The sequence below is a fragment of the Nannobrachium achirus genome, assembly GCF_963921795.1.
Source record: "Nannobrachium achirus genome assembly, chromosome: 18".
In the NCBI taxonomy this organism is placed as follows: domain Eukaryota; kingdom Metazoa; phylum Chordata; class Actinopteri; order Myctophiformes; family Myctophidae; genus Nannobrachium; species Nannobrachium achirus.
Genome location: NC_137825.1, coordinates 56,837,921 through 56,858,008, shown reverse-complemented (window position 1 = coordinate 56,858,008; position 20,088 = coordinate 56,837,921). Strand labels below are relative to the sequence as shown.

At 42.8% G+C, this 20,088-nt stretch overlaps 1 long non-coding RNA gene and 1 pseudogene across 2 annotated transcripts in view; one reads left to right on the top strand and one right to left on the bottom strand.

The window, feature by feature from the left end:
• Positions 1-20,088, bottom strand: part of LOC308303313 — a 468,570-nt gene that overhangs the window by 202,053 nt on the left and 246,429 nt on the right. The gene's annotated exons all lie outside the window — the stretch shown is intronic.
• On the top strand, positions 14,220-17,770 carry LOC308303833 (methionine-R-sulfoxide reductase B1-A-like; annotated as a pseudogene). Its single transcript has 4 exons — positions 14,220-14,274; positions 14,518-14,660; positions 15,863-15,995; positions 17,751-17,770. The product of its transcript is annotated as a methionine-R-sulfoxide reductase B1-A-like (transcript).

Sequence of the window (20,088 nt, the reverse complement as noted above, 5' to 3'; positions counted from 1 at the left end):
ATTGTGAAAATAGCAGATCTACATGCTCACAACGCCTCGCGCTGCGAGGCGTTGTGAGCATGTAGATCGGCTATTTTCACAATGTCTGAAAAAAAGGAGTTTTGTCAGTTTTTTACACAGGTTTCTACGGTTTCTTGGGCTGGATATGGCAGCCTGGAACGGTTGTTTAAGTGCAGCTAAACTTGACATGTTAGTAAACGTGCCTGACCTGCAGAACCTGGGAATTTACCATTCTGTCAAGATGGGGAGAATAAAAGTGTGAAGAATATAATTATAATACCTTGTTAAAGTGACCATTTTGTTAAATTTTGCATAGTTATTTAACAACATAATAACCATCACAGATACACAAAGAGACATTCGTGGATTTATATTTAAAAGTAACTTTTATTTTCCCCCCTGGACCCAGGGTATGGCAGCTGCATACCCCTGCCATACCCAATTGACGCCCCTGCCCATCACAGACATCTTCAGAACGTAGAATGTTTAGGGTGTTCTCCCTCTGACAAGCCCTGACAGAAATATCTTGCTCTGAACGTGACCCCAAATTTCCATTTTTTCCCCCCCAAAAAAATAAAAAAAGAGACTTTGAAGTTTTTTTCCCCCCCTCGCAAATAAGAAGGGGAAAACACATTTGTTCAATTATTGCAGAGTGATATATGAAACAGAAGCTTTCATTTCTCTATACTCTATATTCTGCTGAACAATGAATCCATTTTATCCTGGAATATCGCCCCACGAACGGATGGGGGGAATGTGGCGGGACACACAGTTTCGTGCTTGTAACAATAATGTCTTTCAATAGCTGATGCTTCAATTATTGCAGTGATACTGTGTTTACATGAAGATTTTATATGGTGTGCTGCGTATATGAGACTGATTTTCACTGTAAAACAAAGCATCATGCGGCTTGTCACTGTAAAAATATGCGTCGTTCTAAAATGAAATGATTCAATTAACCATTTGGAGGTAAAAAAAAAATCTAAAGTCTTACATTTAATGGCTGCCTTGAAAATAAAGAAATGTATCTTGTTAGCTGTCTTAAGACAGCTTTTTTGAGACTAAACACTGGTCTGTCGGTATAGTCCTGGTTTGGGGCTTTTCTGCTCCTTGTGAAGCTTCCCTGTTCTTAATTTTCTTAGTTTGCCTTGGCATCAGATGTATTTTTTTTAAAATAGCGAGTTAATAGTGAGTCTGCGGTGCAATGTGTAGTCTCTTCTATCTGAATGTACGCTCTGCGATGCCCCGTTGCACTATACGAGTCCTCGTGTGTGCGTTGCCGGTAGCCATGCACTTAATTGTTTAATATTGGGCTGTCTCTACACAGCATGCCAAAGCAAATTCCTCATATAGACCTCATATTTGGCAGCAAAGTATTTCTGATTCTGATTCTAATTAAGATTGTCAACTAGTGACCGCCCAGAACCATACTCCCCCCACCCCACACCCCCACCGCCGCCACAAAAAAAAGAAGAAAAATAGTGTGTGTGTGTGTGTGTGTGTGTGTGTGTGTGTGTGTGTGTGTGTGTGTGTGTGTGTGTGTGTGTGTGTGTGTGTGTGTGTGTGTGTGTGTGTGTGTGTGTGTGTGTGTGTGTGTGTGTTACAACAAGGGTTCATATTTTAGATTGTAATTAGAAAAAAGAAAAGATGAGTGTTAAAATGTTTTCATTTACTGCTTTCTATCGTTTTAGCGATTTTAACAATTTTCATTTCAGTGTGTGGAGGCATGCGTACAAGTGGCTAAATAAGCCCATTCTCAAGATGCACTGCAATCTTTCATGGGCAGATGTGACTTATGGGGGCTAGTAGTGTTACTGTAAATAAATAAATAAATCGCCAGGTTATTGTGTCTAAAAACGAATGCCCCCACCCAATGAAATCAAAATCTCTAAAACGATAGAAAGCAGTAAATGAAAACATTTGAACACTCATCTTTTCTTTTCTCTAATTACAATCTAAAATATGAACGTAGATTTAACAGGAAATGGAAATACTAAAGTGAAGTAACAATGCTAGACAGGGATGGTAGAATAACAACAATTGCAAGGTTGAAGAAGTACAGTAGGTTGGAAATGTTCAACTGCATTTATATTATCTGACTTCTCAAGCATTATCTGCAGAGTTCTGTTTTCTGTGGGGATGGGAGGGAGATCAATGCCTCTGTCAGACAGGCACATGCACACATACATCAAAGGAGGCTTGAGCCCCTGCCCTTTTATCCGCCTGTAAAAAAGTGCCCTCTCCAGACCATGAATGCCGTTTTTACTATGGTGAAAGAAATGCAAATGCCCTCTTTCCATGCCATACCTGAAGGCAGCATTCAAGAGCCTTTTCCAAACTCTCCTGAACTTGAACGCAGCATCTTATGTTGAAAGAATTGCTCTCTCTGTGTAGAAATCCATGCCGTTACACCACATCTCCAGTATTGACTTGATGTAGCTTAGTTCAGTGTGGTATCACGCACCAAAAATAGCTGACCTCCAAGCTCACAACGCGTCTGGTCATACTGAATTAAATATATTCCTTGCGTTTACTTTGGGGAAATGTAGATATTTGTTTTATAATATCACATAAAAATGCATGTTAACCGATATCTCTAACACTTTAATTTATTTATTTTTAGGGCTTTTCGCCTTTATTTCAATTGGACAGTGGAGAGAGACAGGAAAACGGAGCGAATCGCCTTCCAGGCTCAGGAATCAAACCCGGAACTCACTGACAGGCATCAAAGCCTATGCGGTACGCGCTCCTTAACCACTTGTCCAAACGAACCGTGTTTGTCTTGTCTTGCGCGCAAACACAGACGCACATGCATTTCTTCTCTTACCATTTACAATACATCTCTGCTGTCAGTGCATGCACGGGATATATCGTCGTTGTCAGGTGGAAACCTTGTAGGCCTATATCCAAAACCGTTCGTTCTCCACTGAGCACACGTCTAAAATTGGTCTAACACAGGTCTAGATTTGAAGGTTTTTAGACTAAAATCTAGACCTGTGATAGACCAACTTTAGACAGTGTGCTCGGGGGTTTGTATTATCTTTTTAAGAATGATTTATGTTGCGAGGCGTTGTGTGCTTGTAGATCTGCTATTTTCACCAGTTTTGTGCGACACTTTTGTATGATGAACTAGAGCAGGGGTCTTCAACAGTGGGTCCCCAGAGTTACTACAGGGGGTCCTCCAAATCTTTGTGTGCTAGAAACCCTTTTCTCCTTTTGTATATGTTCTCAGAATAGTGTCCATATTCTGAGAACTTTAGCCAAAAATAGCCGATCTACAAGCTCACAACGCCACGCGCTGCGAGGCGTTGTGAGCTTGTAGATCGTCTATTTTCGGCAAAGAGGTTTGGTGTAGAGGGGAAAAGGAGCAGACTAAGTACAGAGTAAAAAGGTCAAATCCAAAATACACTGAGGATTGTGCTGTCAAACGATGAAAATATATGGAATCTATGAAAAGGTTGAGGGGGTCATCTCTCTCTCAACTAAGGGGTCCTTGGCCTGAAAACGTTGAAGACCCCTGCTCTACTACATCTCAGAGGCAAATATTGTACTTTTACTCCACTACAATTAGGCCTATTTGAAAACTTTAGTCACTAGTTACTTTGTATGTAGATATTAATGGTTATACTATAAAACATACATTAATCCACTTTAGCCCCATTTTATACCTACACGCATTTCCAAACCATGCCCCGTCCCCAATTTGCATGAGTCGAATAAGCTCCTCCCCTTCATTTACATACGGCCGTCTGCATTTTTTACGCGCTGGGAAACACACCTTAACGCCCTCATTAGCATAATGTATGCGTGCATAATGTATGCGAACCACGCCCACACGCTTTTCCAAACCACGCCCCGCCCCCAATTTGCATGAGTCGAATAAGCTCCTCCCCTTCATTTACATACGGCCGCCTGCATTTTTTACGCGCTGAGAAACGCCACTTAACAGCCTCATTAGCATAATTTATGCGAACCACGCCCACACGCATTCCCAGACCATGCCCCGCCCCCAATTTGCATGAGTCGACTAAGCTCCTCCCCTTCATTTACATACGGTCATCTGCATTTTTTATGCGCTGGGAAACACACCTTAACGCCCTCATTAGCATAATGTATGCGTGCATAATGTATGCGAACCACGCCCACACGCATTTCCAAACCACGCCCCGCCCCCAATTTGCATATGTCGACTAAGCTCCTCCCCTTCATTTACATACGGCCGTCTGCATTTTTTACGCGCTGGGAAACGCCACTTAACAGCCTCATTAGCATAATTTATGCGGACCACACCCACACGCATTTCCAAACCATGCACCGCCCCCATTTTTTTAAAGTCGACTAAGCTCCTCCCCTTCATTTACATACGGCCGTCTGCATTTTTTACGCGCTGGGAAACCTACCTTAACGCCCTCATTAGCATAATGTATGCGTGCATAATGTATGCGAACCACGCCCAAACGCATTTCCAAACCACGCCCCGCCCCCAATTTGCATATGTCGACTAAGCTCCTCCCCTTCATTTACATACGGCCGTCTGCATTTTTTACGCGCTGGGAAACGCCACTTAACAGCCTCATTAGCATAATTTATGCGGACCACACCCACACGCATTTCCAAACCATGCACCGCCCCCATTTTTTTAAAGTCGACTAAGCTCCTCCCCTTCATTTACATACGGCCGTCTGCATTTTTTACGTGCTGGGAAACCTACCTTAACGCCCTCATTAGCATAATGTATGCGAGCATAATGTATGCGCACCACGCCCACACGCATTTCCAAACCATGCCCCGCCCCCAATTTGCATGAGTCGAATAAGCTCCTCCCCTTCATTTACATACGGCCGTCTGCATTTTTTACGCGCTGGGAAACCTACCTTAACGCCCTCATTAGCATAATGTATGCGAGCATAATGTATGCGCACCACGCCCACACGCATTTCCAAACCATGCCCCGCCCCCAATTTGCATATGTCAACTAAGCTCCTCCCCTTCATTTACATACGGCCACCTGCATTTTTTACGCGCTGGGAAACGCCACTTAACAGCCTCATTAGCATAATTTATGCGGACCACGCCCACACGCATTTCCAAACCATGCCCCGCCCCCAATTTGCATGAGTCGAATAAGCTCCTCCCCTTCATTTACATACGGCCGTCTGCATTTTTTACGCGCTGGGAAACACACCTTAACGCCCTCATTAGCATAATGTATGCGTGCATAATGTATGCGAACCACGCCCACACGCATTTCCAAACCACGCCCCGCCCCCAATTTGCATATGTCGACTAAGCTCCTCCCCTTCATTTACATACGGCCGTCTGCATTTTTTACGCGCTGGGAAACGCCACTTAACAGCCTCATTAGCATAATTTATGCGGACCACACCCACACGCATTTCCAAACCATGCACCGCCCCCATTTTTTTAAAGTCGACTAAGCTCCTCCCCTTCATTTACATACGGCCGTCTGCATTTTTTACGCGCTGGGAAACCTACCTTAACGCCCTCATTAGCATAATGTATGCGTGCATAATGTATGCGAACCACGCCCACACGCATTTCCAAACCACGCCCCGCCCCCAATTTGCATATGTCGACTAAGCTCCTCCCCTTCATTTACATACGGCCGTCTGCATTTTTTACGCGCTGGGAAACGCCACTTAACAGCCTCATTAGCATAATTTATGCGGACCACACCCACACGCATTTCCAAACCATGCACCGCCCCCATTTTTTTAAAGTCGACTAAGCTCCTCCCCTTCATTTACATACGGCCGTCTGCATTTTTTACGCGCTGGGAAACCTACCTTAACGCCCTCATTAGCATAATGTATGCGTGCATAATGTATGCGAACCACGCCCACACGCATTTCCAAACCACGCCCCGCCCCCAATTTGCATATGTCGACTAAGCTCCTCCCCTTCATTTACATACGGCCGTCTGCATTTTTTACGCGCTGGGAAACGCCACTTAACAGCCTCATTAGCATAATTTATGCGGACCACACCCACACGCATTTCCAAACCATGCACCGCCCCCATTTTTTTAAAGTCGACTAAGCTCCTCCCCTTCATTTACATACGGCCGTCTGCATTTTTTACGTGCTGGGAAACCTACCTTAACGCCCTCATTAGCATAATGTATGCGAGCATAATGTAAGCGCACCACGCCCACACGCATTTCCAAACCACGCCCCGCCCCCAATTTGCATATGTCGACTAAGCTCCTCCCCTTCATTTACATACGGCCGTCTGCATTTTTTACGCGCTGGGAAACCTACCTTAACGCCCTCATTAGCATAATGTATGCGAGCATAATGTATGCGCACCACGCATTTCCAAACCACGCCCCGCCCCCAATTTGCATATGTCGACTAAGCTCCTCCCCTTCATTTACATACGGCCACCTGCATTTTTTACGCGCTGGGAAACGCCACTTAACAGCCTCATTAGCATAATTTATGCGGACCACGCCCACACGCATTTCCAAACCATGCCCCGCCCCCAATTTGCATGAGTCGAATAAGCTCCTCCCCTTCATTTACATACGGCCGTCTGCATTTTTTACGCGCTGGGAAACACACCTTAACGCCCTCATTAGCATAATGTATGCGTGCATAATGTATGCGAACCACGCCCACACGCATTTCCAAACCACGCCCCGCCCCCAATTTGCATATGTCGACTAAGCTCCTCCCCTTCATTTACATACGGCCGTCTGCATTTTTTACGCGCTGGGAAACCTACCTTAACGCCCTCATTAGCATAATGTATGCGTGCATAATGTATGCGAACCACGCCCACACGCATTTCCAAACCACGCCCCGCCCCCAATTTGCATATGTCGACTAAGCTCCTCCCCTTCATTTACATACGGCCGTCTGCATTTTTTACGCGCTGGGAAACGCCACTTAACAGCCTCATTAGCATAATTTATGCGGACCACACCCACACGCATTTCCAAACCATGCACCGCCCCCATTTTTTTAAAGTCGACTAAGCTCCTCCCCTTCATTTACATACGGCCGTCTGCATTTTTTACGCGCTGGGAAACCTACCTTAACGCCCTCATTAGCATAATGTATGCGAGCATAATGTATGCGCACCACGCCCACACGCATTTCCAAACCATGCCCCGCCCCCAATTTGCATGAGTCGAATAAGCTCCTCCCCTTCATTTACATACGGCCGTCTGCATTTTTTACGCGCTGGGAAACACACCTTAACGCCCTCATTAGCATAATGTATGCGTGCATAATGTATGCGAACCACGCCCACACGCATTTCCAAACCACGCCCCGCCCCCAATTTGCATATGTCGACTAAGCTCCTCCCCTTCATTTACATACGGCCGTCTGCATTTTTTACGCGCTGGGAAACGCCACTTAACAGCCTCATTAGCATAATTAATGCGAACCACACCCACACGCATTTCCAAACCATGCCCGCCCCAATTTGCATACGTCCACTAAGCTCCTCCCCTTCATTTACATACGGTCGTCTGCTTTTTTTACGCGCTGCAAAACCTGCCTTAACGCCCTCATTAGCATAATGTATGCGAGCATAATGTATGCGCACCACGCCCACACGTATTTCCAAAAATGCCCCGCCCCCAATTTGCATACGTCCACTAAGCTCCTCCCCTTCATTTACATACGGTCGTCTGCATTTGTCTGTCATTAAGTTAGATTCCTCCCACTCATTAAGTTAGACTCCTCCCTCTTGTTGAAACCACGCCCACTCATTAATAGCAGATCTACAAGCTCACCGCGACGCGTTGTGAGCTTGTAGATCATTACGTTACGCCCACTCATTAAGTTAGACTCCTCCTCTTGTTGAAACCACGCCCACTCATTAAGTTAGACTCCTCCCACTCATTAAGTTTGACTCCACCCCTTGTATTTGCGTGTAATTACACGTCAGTGCGGTGACGAGAACGCTTGTCATGCGGCCTCATTTACATAATTAATGCAGACCACGCCCCCAACCTCATTGACATAATTAATGCAGACCACGCCCCCAATTTGAATAATTAGGCTAATTAGCCCCGCCCCCCCCTGCATTCGCGTGTAATTAGCAACAAATGCAAGTTGTGCAGTCTCATTTACATAATTGATGCAGACCACGCCCCAACCTCATTTACATAATTGATGCAGACCACGCCCCCAATTTGAATAATTAGGCTAATTAGCCCCGCCCCCCTGCATTTGCGTGTAATTAGCAACAAATGCAAGTTGTGCAGTCTCATTTACATAATTGATGCAGACCACGCCCCAACCTCATTTACATAATTGATGCAGACCGCGCCCCCAATTTGAATAATTAGGCTAATTAGCCCCGCCCCCCTGCATTCGCGTGTAATTAGCAACAAGAAGCGCGCGTCAAATGCATGTTGTGCAGTCTCATTTACATAATTGATGCAGATCACGCCCCTCATTAACATAATTAATGCAAACCACGCCCCCAACCTCATTAGCATAATTAATGCAGCCTCATATACATGATAATCAGGCTCGCCGCCCCGCACGCGATGACACCCTCGGGGACCGCTATTTATTTATTTATTTATTTATTTATTTATTTATTTATTTATTTATTTATTTATTTATTTATTTATTTATTTATTTATTTATTTATTTATTTATTTATTTATGAAGAAAGAAAGAAAGAAAGAAAGAAAGAAAGAAAGAAAGAAAGAAAGAAAAGAAAAGGTTGCACGCTATTTATTTAGGAAGGAAGGAAGGAAGGAAGGAAGGAAGGAAGGAAGGAAGAAGAAGAAGGAAGAAAGAAAGAAAGAAAGAAAGAAAGAAAGAAAGAAAGAAAGAAAGAAAGAAAGAAAGAAAGAAAGAAAGAAAGAAAGAAAGAAAGAAAGAAAGAAAGAAAGAAAGAAAGAAAGAAAGAAAGGTTGCACGCTATTTAATTATTTATTTATTTATTTATTGAAGGAAGGAAGGAAGGAAGAAAGGAAGGAAGAAAGATGTACGCTATTTGTTTATATATATATATTTATTTAGCCGATAGGCAGACGCCTGGGGGGGGGGGGGGGGGGGGGGGGGCGGAGACCCGATTCCGGATAAGCGGTTGAAGATGGATGGATGGATGGATGGATGGATGGATGGATGGATGGATGGAAGGAAACATAGTCGGGAGGGAAATAAATAAATAAATAAATAAATAAATGAATAAATAAATAAATAAATAAATAAATAAATAAATAAATAAATAGTCAGTCTCGACAGGGGCCTCATATAATAATAATAATTAATGAAATAAATAAAGCTCCTTTTAGTTGACCTTGTACCAGTGAGCCCAGCCAGTGCAGGGGGCGGGGCCATAATTAATTAATTAATTATTTAAAGAATCAGTAGCCTACGCAGTCGGGGGAAAGTTAGTTGCCGGGGCCAATGTGTCCTTTCGGCCTGGTGCAGACAGGGAAATAATTAATTCATTCATTCATTAATTAAATAAATACAGCCAAGGAGTGTGTGTGTGTGTGTGTGTGTGTGTGTGTGTGTGTGTGTGTGTGTGTGTGTGCAACGTTTGGCATGGATAAATAAATAATTAAACCAGTAAGACTCCCTAATATATACTGCGTGGCGATTTGCGTGATTTTAGGGCAAAATCTGTAGGAGTAGTGTCCAGAATGGGTTTCGCCTCATGGTGGCGCTAGAAGAGGAGGAGAGAATCGATGGGTGGAGGGCAAGGACTGTCTGTGCAAAATTTGGCACGGATCGGCCAGCGGTTGCAGAGATAGGTTGCAGAGATATGAGCAGTGCAAAAGTGTGACGGACATACAGACAGCTGGTCGAGGTTTCGATAGTAACTGCGACCTGACGGTCGCAATCATTCATTTGTCAGCCTCGACAGTGGCGGCGCCCAAGACAGCTGATCCACAAGCTCACATATGCAGCCTTGTAGATCGGCTGTTTTTATTGTTTTATTTTTTAAATTGTTTCCCCTGCATAGTGCTTTGTTCTATCCGTCATTCAATGTTATATGAGATACTTCAATGGTTTCCTGTGGAAATAAGCTTAGTCTTTTCTAGGATCTCCTTTTAGTTGACCTTGTACCAGTGAACTGTACTGTCAATGACACTGTATACCTATGACAGTCCTATATCAATAATTAGTTCATTCATGAATGACTTCCCAGTGGAAATAAGCCAACAACATTACTGGGATCTCCTTTTAGTTGGGCTTGTACCAAATCATGTTTATTACGTATCTATCTATCTCTCTCTCTCTATCTTCCTATCAATTAGTCACATGCATTCACATTGCACTGAATGCACGCACGCACAGGTCAGCTCAGCTTAGCAGCTGGCTTTTTTTTTCTTTTTTTTTTTCTCAGAGCTCCAGACTCAGACACCGAGGTCTCGGAGGGCACCCAAGCCGGACTGCGTGCTCTGGCTGCGGCCGCGAAGCGGCCGCGGCCCCCCCCAACCCCCTGGAGCCAGCTAGAGTCTGGTGAAATAAAACCTATCTCCCTTAATTGACACTAGCTGCCATGGCAGCTACGCTAGAAAACCCAAACCACGTAACCAATCAAGCCAGCCATGGCCCCCCAGCCCATGGGATACATTCTCCTGGCAGCCGGTTGGCTCTCCCCAATCACCTGACAAGGAAGTGTTCTCTCTCCTTCTCTGTTTACCTAGGAGCAGACCATAGGGAGCAGACGCATGAGTTGAGTGTTGCTTCAAACTATGTCAAGGGATGTATATATATAGATGTCACATTGCTCTGTTCAATTGCTCTTTAAACAACTTGGGACAACATGAGACGACGCTGTGTACATTTGGACACAAGACGTGGGTCAACGTGCCTCGTGAGGAGAGGAGAGGAGAGGAGGTGATGCACCATGGTGTCATGAACTTCAAACAGAAGCAGCGTGAGGAACAGGCAGAACCAGACTGAGGGTGAGAGGAATGAAAATAATGCTGTAATGTTTTGTCACAAAGATTGTATTTAGTTATAATATTCTAAATTAACTAAGCCAGTGGTTCTCAACCCTTTTACACCAAGTACCACCTGAGAGAAGAAAAAAAATAGCAGATATACAAGCTCACAGCGCGGCACCGAGTGCCGCGCTGCGAGCTTGTAGATCTGCTATTTTTGAAAAATCGTGAAAATGTGTGCAAGAAACCTATGTCAAGGACCCCCAAGATGATATGTATTTGGCCACGGAACCCCATCTCAAAATATTGAGTTCCAGGGACCCCCCAGAAGCAAAATTTGAGTTAGAAATGTTCGCTTAACCCTTAAGTTCTGTTCAGATTCACTACACCTTCGTTCTGTTCGGGTCATTTTGACCCAGGGGATATTTGGTTTAAAAAAAAAAACACTAATATAAATTTTAACTTAACAAATCATCATGATACATTGACTTTGACTCAATACCAAACAATTCATATGATATATATGGTAAATGTTTGCATTTCTGCTTTGTTATATCACATTAAACACTGAACGAGCTAGGCGTTTTTACTGATTTAGCTGGAATTCATGTAAAAAACTACTTTATTTAATACTGGGCAATATTTCTCATGCTTATAGGAAAAAATGAAAATCAGACAGGGGGGCTTCGGAAGGGGGGTGTTAGAATGGGGCGGGGGGGGGGGGGGGGGGGCTGTGTGTCTCTGTTTTGGCACAATACTGTGTATTTCTGTGCATAATTATGTGCTTCCGGGTCAAAATGACCCGAACAGCACTTAAGGTTCAAAAAATATGAGGGGGGTGTTACAGTAGCATGGTGTAGAGCAAAAATATTTTTTTTACACGTTCATCTCAGAAGAATCTTTAAGGCCAGTGAGTTTCAGGTGGAAAAAATGTAAACTTCTACCTTTTTTTTTTCAAATGAAAATGTAAAACGGGTCAAAATGACCCGAACAGAACTTAAGGGTTAAAAAATACATATATTCAAAGATTTTCACACATTTTCACAACTTATTAAAATAGCAGATCTACAAGCTCGCAGCGCGGCACTCGGTGCCGCGCTGTGAGCTTGTATATCTGCTATTTTTCAATAGCTAAAGTATAAAATAATTAAGGCCCCTCCACCACCTTGGGCCCTAGTACCTCAGTCCCACTTTCCTACCCCTTGTGACGCCCCTGTGGACAGGCACGTGCACACATAGACATCAAAGGGCCCCTGCCCTTTTACCCATCTGTAAAAAGTGGCCCTCTCCAGACCATGAATGCAGTTTTCACTTTGGTGAAAGAAATGCAAATGCCCTCCCTTTCCATGGCATACCTGAAGGCAGCATTCAAGAGAATTGCCTTTTCCAAACTCTCATGAACTTGAATGCAGCATCTTATGTTGAAAGAATAGCCCTCTCTGTGAAATCCATGCTGTACCCCACATTGCCTTTTTTATGCTTAGTTCAGTGTGGTATCAAGTACTGAAAATAGCCGACCTCCAAGCTCACAACGTGAGCTGCGACGTGTTGTGGGCTTGGAGGTCTGCTATTTTCAATATTTTCACCAAAAGGCCCTTTTAGATATTTCAGCCCCTGCCTCTCTAACATTCTCTGCACGTCCCTGGAGATGGACAATACAACAATGTCTTTACCATTTGGCCTTGCTATGCACTATGTGTTACCATGTTCCATTAGTTGACATTTAAAACATGAAAGATTATCAGGGATGACACCTGAAAACTGGTAAATAAATGTCTTACTGTTTGTCTGTATCTGCTCTCAGAGTTGTACTAGTTTAAGTCCTCTAGGTAATGATAATGTTCCATGATCATATTACTAAGTGTCTTTTTTTATGTTACACACTAGAAGTACAATTTTAGTTGCTACCACCAAATAATACAAATAAAAACAAATACTTTAATATAATTCAATTATCTATGTCTATGAATTCACAAAACCTTCTGTGTATCTGTGTGACCTGAGTATAACTTCAATCGAGAACCATCTCACCACTGTACTGTATGGTGTCTGTGTCTGTCTGTCTGTCTGTCTGTCTGTCTGTCTGTCTGTCTGTCTGTCTGTCTGTCTGTCTGTCTGTCTGTCTGTCTGTCTGTGGGTCTGTGAAGGATGCACTGAATCAGATCTCTGTGAAATGAGATAAGAGAAAGGTCAAGGAAAACGTTATTATCAGGGAAATTCAGGTGGTCAAGGTGCATTAAGTGCACAAAACAATCATAAATAGATATATTACACCGAAGGTACTCAAAAATAACCATAAAGTACCAACACTTACACACCCCCAGTTGGATTATGAGTTATTGATTCATAACGGGTCTGTCCCAGCAGGGGGAGCCAACCTCACTTAATGTAGCTTAAAGCATAATTCATTCTGGCACTCTCACATACATTCTCCTTTCATTCATACATTTTCATTCTTCTGCACTTAGGCCTACACACTCTCTTTTTAGATAGGCGAGGCCTACACATATTTCATTCTCACTTGACACTTAGTAGGCTACATTAGAGTTCTCAACAGGCCTGAAAATTAAGGCCCGGCCCTAACTGGGCCCTAACTGGGCAGGCCCGAGGCCCTACCCGGCCCTACTAGTTAGCATACATTTTAGGCCCTACCCGGCCCCAAAATGTTGGTCAGGTTCGGGTATCAGGGGTATGGTCGGGTTCGGGCAGAATTTGAGAACTCTAGGCTACATATATTCTCCTCTGACAAACGTTTTAATTCTGACATACACATCTAGCTCTGGTCCATTATGATAGTAGGCCTACTGTGTCCAAAGTACTGTGTTCTATCCATCTGTCCTTCAATGTTATTTGAGATACACAAAGTGGTTCCTGTGTAAATAAGCCGAAAAGCTTACTAGGATCTCCTTTTAGATGACCTTGTACCAGTGATTTGCGCTGTCATGAAACTGTACTTTTCCCTATGCAACCTTCTAATAAATTCTTCAATCAATCAATCAATCAATCAATCAATCAATCAATCAATCCAGAGCTAACATCCATTCTCCTTTCACATATATACATACATACATACATACATACATACATACATACTGTGTAGTGTGTACATACAATCTCATGGTGGAGGCGGGGCTATGTTGATGACGGAAATCTTAGCAGTGGGCGGGGAATGGATTATGCTGCTGCTGCTCTGTGCTCTCACGTGTGTGGATTCTCCTCCTCGTCCTCGCAGACCATTTGATAGACATGTGAACCTGATCAAACACAAACAAACACTGACAAGAGAGACTGATCAGCGATCACGTCACGACACTAGCTGCACAAAATGTCTTTTTGTCGATTTTTCGGTGGCGAGATCTACAAGGATCATTTTAAAACAGGCGAGTACTCAGATGGTTTGATGATGTAACAGCCATGCACGGGGATAGGATTAATTTATTTCGCTTATTTATATTTAATTAGGTCAGTTAATAGTCTATAGGCCTATATGTTTGTGCTTTTAACTGAAAATAACTTTTAACTGAAAATAACGTTTAACGCGATTTATGCCAGTGAAGGGGGAAAGCCTTGCCCACGCTGTTTCTGTGAGTTTTAATCAGGTATTAACGTCGCTGTATGTCCAGGTATCTATGTGTGTTCCCAGTGTGACCACCCGCTGTTCTCCAGTCGGTCCAAGTATGCCCACTCCTCCCCCTGGCCTGCCTTCACCGACACCATCAGAGAGGACAGTGTCACCAAGCTAATGGAGTCACTCACTGCTTACAAGGTGAGACATCAGTCCCCATAATGCACACACAGGGTAGCTAGCTGATTTAAGTTTGGCAAAAATGGATTTACAGTAGGTGATGCTCACATGCTCACACAGTGTGTGAATGATGTGTGCAGTGCCTTGCTCCAGGGGCGTCAATTGGGTATGGCAGGGGTATGCAGCTGCCATACCCATGTTTACCCATTGTGAAAATAGCCGATCTACATGCTCACAACGCCTCGGAGCATGTAGATCTGCTATTTTCACAATAGAACCGTGTTATATAAAATGTAATGCCTCTTTTCCACGAGGACTCCCATCTTTGCCATACCCTAGCCTTTGCTGAACTGGCGCCACTGCCTTGCTCATGGACACTTCTGCAAAGATGACACTAGGTAGGCCTAAGTATCTTCTAGTGTCATATACCTCACTGTTTCCCAAAACATTGGTCGGGACCGATTTTTGGGTCACAAACACATTTTTTATGGGTCATTTGTTTCCTACATTTAGTTTTTTAATTATAATTTCAAAAAATATTCTAAAAAAAAAAGCTATTTCGTTCATAAATTTAAACTATTGACACATAGGCCTATTTACAAATTAAAGAAAACAACAGCAAACTAAATACAACATTAGAGGCATACGGCAATGGCCAGTGCATATACTTGAATAATTGAACTTACAAGGTACAGTAATTATCATAATACATTGCTCATTGCACTTAACACATGTGATGGGACGTCTGTCACGACTCACACAGTTAACAGTGTACATGTAAATCATTATCCATTAGTACTGATTATTTTCAAAAGGTTTCAAAAATAGTGGAAATGGCAGATCTACAAGCTCACAACGCGTTGCATGCGTTGTGAGCTCGTAGATCGGCTATTTCCACTATGTTCTTTTTGGAGTATAAAGTTGTGGAGTATAAAAATATGCCTGTCATTTCTTTATATATTTAGGTTACGTGTCATGTCTGCCATGTGCAACTTCAAAGCCTACAAGCCAAACAGGAATGTAATTGTCAGCTAACTAAATCGTTGCGATTAACTAAATCGTTAATCGCAGTTATTTGAGTGACAATTAATCATCATGTAAGATGTCATTATGGTGACAGCCCTAATTTCTTCAGCTGTGGGAGGAACCTCCTCTGTTGGGATGTGTGCCTTTGTTGCAATACATGATGTTAATTGAATGTATGATCATGTTTATGTCGTCAGGTGCTGTGCGGCAAGTGTGGCAATGGGCTTGGTCATCAGTTTCTAGCCGATGGCCCAGAGGATGGCCTCTCGCGGTTCTGAATATTCAGCCACTCGCTTAAGTTTGTCCCTAATAAAGGTAACCTAATGCAGTGTTTCTCAACCTGTTTTCTGTATGGGCACACTTTTCATGTCCCAAGAATCCATGGGCACACCAACATAATATGGGGGTGTAAATATCGTCACTGTCGGGAAGAAACCTTGTATCTCCAAGTTTCAAATTTGTATGTTTCTTCGCAAAGTAAAGCCCCAGGCACAGTGGTTGAGAAGCACTGACCTAATGTATCTACCATTCAGAATGACCATAGTAATATGTTAATGTGGTGTACTGTAACTATCCCTTGCGCTACTTAGGTTGAGCCGCAGCATATACATCTTGTATAAATGTTGAAGGAAAAGAGTGTTTGGTGAGATTGAACGTAATGTAATTGGGGTTAGCAAATGGTCAGCCAAAGGGTGGGTATGGACAGTGGTGTCAGTTCAGCAAAAGGTAAGGTATGGCAACATGACTGGTGTCTTGCACACGCGCAAAGGCACGCGTGCAAGACACCAGTCATGTTGCCATGTTGGGGGGTGTGGAGGTAAGATGACGGACTGTAAGCCCACCCAGGGAGTCCTGGGCTGTCCCCATCCCGCCTCATGGATATGAAAAGCTCCATACTTGGGAAGCTGGGCGTATGGGGAAGATGGGCTCCTCAGTGGCGGGGATTCCTGTTTACACTTTACAGTGATTTATAAATGTTAGGCACAGTATATTCTCATGCAGTGGCGTCAGTTCAGTAAAAGCTAGGGTATGGCAAAGATGGGAGTCCTCGTGGAAAACAGGCATTACATTTTGGACAACACGGTTCTATTGTGAAAATAGCAGATCTACATGCGCTGCGAGGCGTTGTGAGCATGTAGATCTGCTATTTTCACAATGTCTGAAAAAAAGAAAAACGACTTTTGTCAGTCACAAGTGTGGAGAATATAATTATAATATCTTGTTAAAGTGACCATTATGTTAAATGTTGCATTTGTAGTTATTTTACTGTAATCTAACAACATAATAACCAGCGCAGATAGACAAAGATACATTCATGGATTTATATTTAAAAGTAACTTTCCCCCCCTGGACCCAGGGTATGGCAGCTGCACACCCCTGCCATACCCAATTGACGCCACTGTTCTCATGTAGCAGACGTTCATATCCACCTGCCGATATGTCCGTGGAAATCAAGATCCATTGAATGGGCAGAGAAAACCAACGATAACAAATGTTATGTCTACTGTTTTGAAAGTCAATCCTGAATACTACCTATATTTTGACCATTTGGTAAATGTAGATGGGACAGTGTTTTTTTTTTCAGGTCTTTCAGTCCGAGTGTATCAAAAAAGCAACTGCGCTAAGGCAGCGGAAGCTTGTGATTGGCTGCGCGGAGGTGGCGAAAGTCAGGTGGACGAAGATACCCCTAAACCTAACCTTAACCATAACCTTAACCTCAGTAAAACTAATGCTGGTGAAATCATAACCTGCCAACACTGGTGAATGCTAACCTGCCGGCACTGGTGAATGCTAACCTGATGAATGTTTACCTGGTCAGACCAACGGGAGGTCGTCTCCACCTTAACCGAGGTGCTTTTTTGATACACTCAGACTGAAAGACCTGCAAAAAAGACTCTCCCAAATGTAGATACTGTATCACTAGACCCATCAGTAGGTGGAGAGAGTCTGGCTATGCTAGGCCAGCTACAGTACATGTTATAGTATTAGATTACCTGTTCTGCATTATTCACACAGAATTAGTAGTTTCCCATAATTTGTAACACATAGTAAATTAATATCTTTCCCTAATTCTCTCTATTCCAGATAAGGGCAACAAGCTGTAACAGGCGAGTTAATGAACCAAACAAAGATGTTTTGTGTCACACCCCAACCCAGTGAACAGAGCCGGTCAGTTGGTGAAGTGGACAGGAGAAAGTTCCCGAGAGGTGCATCCTGTGCACTGATGAATATCTGACCAGCCTAGAAGACGGGTGGGATCATATTTAAATTCAGTATTTTATCTTTGCAAATACTATTATTGAAATGGGTACAAGTTTAACATTCAAAATTGTGTTTAGGATGAAATGTTTTTAATGTTTATTCATTTAGACAGACATTTTATACCAGGGCAACAAGAACCATTATCAGACACAAACAAATGACAAGCAGAATGAACACAGCTGGAGATGTACTTCTTTGCAAGTACAATTTTATTGGCACACCCCAAACAAAACTCAAATTTAAATGATGTGAAGGAGGTAGCACGTTTAATGCCAAAATTCATACGTGGCATTTTAGAATAAATCATGTACAAAATGCCACATCTTACTATCTTTATCTCTCAAGAGATAAAATATTTTCAGTTCATCTTCATGTAAGTGTACAGTACATTTCAGTACCGTACCTACCAATAGATTATTTGCGACCGTAGGTCGCAGATTAGTATGTAAAACGGTCACGGATTGTCCATATGTATGTATGTACTGTATGTATCTCTGTCACGCCTGACACTGTGGTTCTATGGGTTTGCCGCTCTGACAATACGCTCTGGCTTCACTGTGATGTCACACTAACAGAATCCCTTTTATGCACATATATGGAGTTCCCTGTTGTCATCAATAGTGTATCTAACAGGACTTGATGACCATGATGACCCCTGGTACCCATATATGGAGAACCCCTGGTACCCATATATGGAGATCCATGTACTGTATATGGAGATATGCTGTGAGAGCCCAAACATGCTTACTCAGTTATTCGTTACGTGAAAGTCCTATGACATCTGACGTCATACCTTTTTATGCCCATACATGGAGATACCTGTCTGTAAAACCAGCCTATGACATCTGACGTCATACCTTTTTATGCCCATACATGGAGATCCCTGTCTGTAAAACCAGCCACACAGATATGGGCTATCTTGGCCATCTGTCTTGGCCATATATGGATTCTGTTAGTGTGGTATGTGGCCGATGTGGCCTCCATATATGGTTAACTGGTCTAATATACATCACTGACCAGATGGCCAAGAAAGAATTGGCGCGACAAGGGCGACGTCGCATGTCGCTCTGAGGCGTCTTACTAGTTAGTATGCTGTTTGATTTTAGTCATATTTATTTAATTAAGATTGGTTTCCTCAAAAACTAGTCTTAAAGGCCCAGTCTGCCTTTCCAAAACAATGTGATTCTTCCACTCAAGTCTTTCATAATGAATGTTTATTTTGACCAAAATGTGCATTGCTGTTGTACTGTAGATCTGTGCATGTCAGTAGGATGAGCCGTGACGTGTAGAGAGAAAGTGTCTGCCAGTGAAAAAAAGAACGGTCTATTCTATGTTGTTGTAAAACCTTATATGAATGTGGGACTTACAGATGAATCCTAGCTTCCCAATTTTGTGACAGACTTGATAGTAGGGATGGGACGATATGAAAATGTCATATCGCGATTATTGTGACAAAACAAATCGCGATTTACGATATCGCGATAATCAAAATCCATTATCCTGGGGCGGAACTTTTGCCAAAAAATAGCAGATCTACAAGCTCACAACGCGTCAAAGACATTTGATAGAGAGTGAAAAAAGACTGTATCAAGTAGGTATATTATAAGTACCTTTTACCAATTATAGAGGGTTTAAGTGGTACCGGATATGCAGCTTGGCAAATAAAAGGTGAATTGATCCGTCCCATCCCTACTTGATAGTAGAACCTTCGGCACAAAGTGAACATTAGTGAAAATACAACATTCCGCAATTGAAGACCTACAAGTTTAGCTAGTTTCGCTATTTGACATACAATAAAGTATGGTTTAAGTGGTTAAATGTCCCCAAAGGTAAACATGGCCATATTAACTATGCAGTGAAAGTTAAGTTCTTCACATTTATTCCAATAGCAATCTAATGCCATAGATACCGGTTGTGCTGTATATTTACACTGTTTGTCATGTACTGGGAGTTGGTTTAGTGTGACTTTTCTCATGTACGTAGTACACTAGATTTTCTATTCATTATCGTCTCCGCCAGGCCAAAAGGCATGGCCGAGAGTGTTTTTTTTTTTGTAGTAGTAGTAGTGTAGTTTTGTATAGCTCGGTAAACAATTAGATTGACAAAGAAAACAGATATTTAGTTTCTACCTTAGACTTACTTTGCCACTCCTGATACCAAA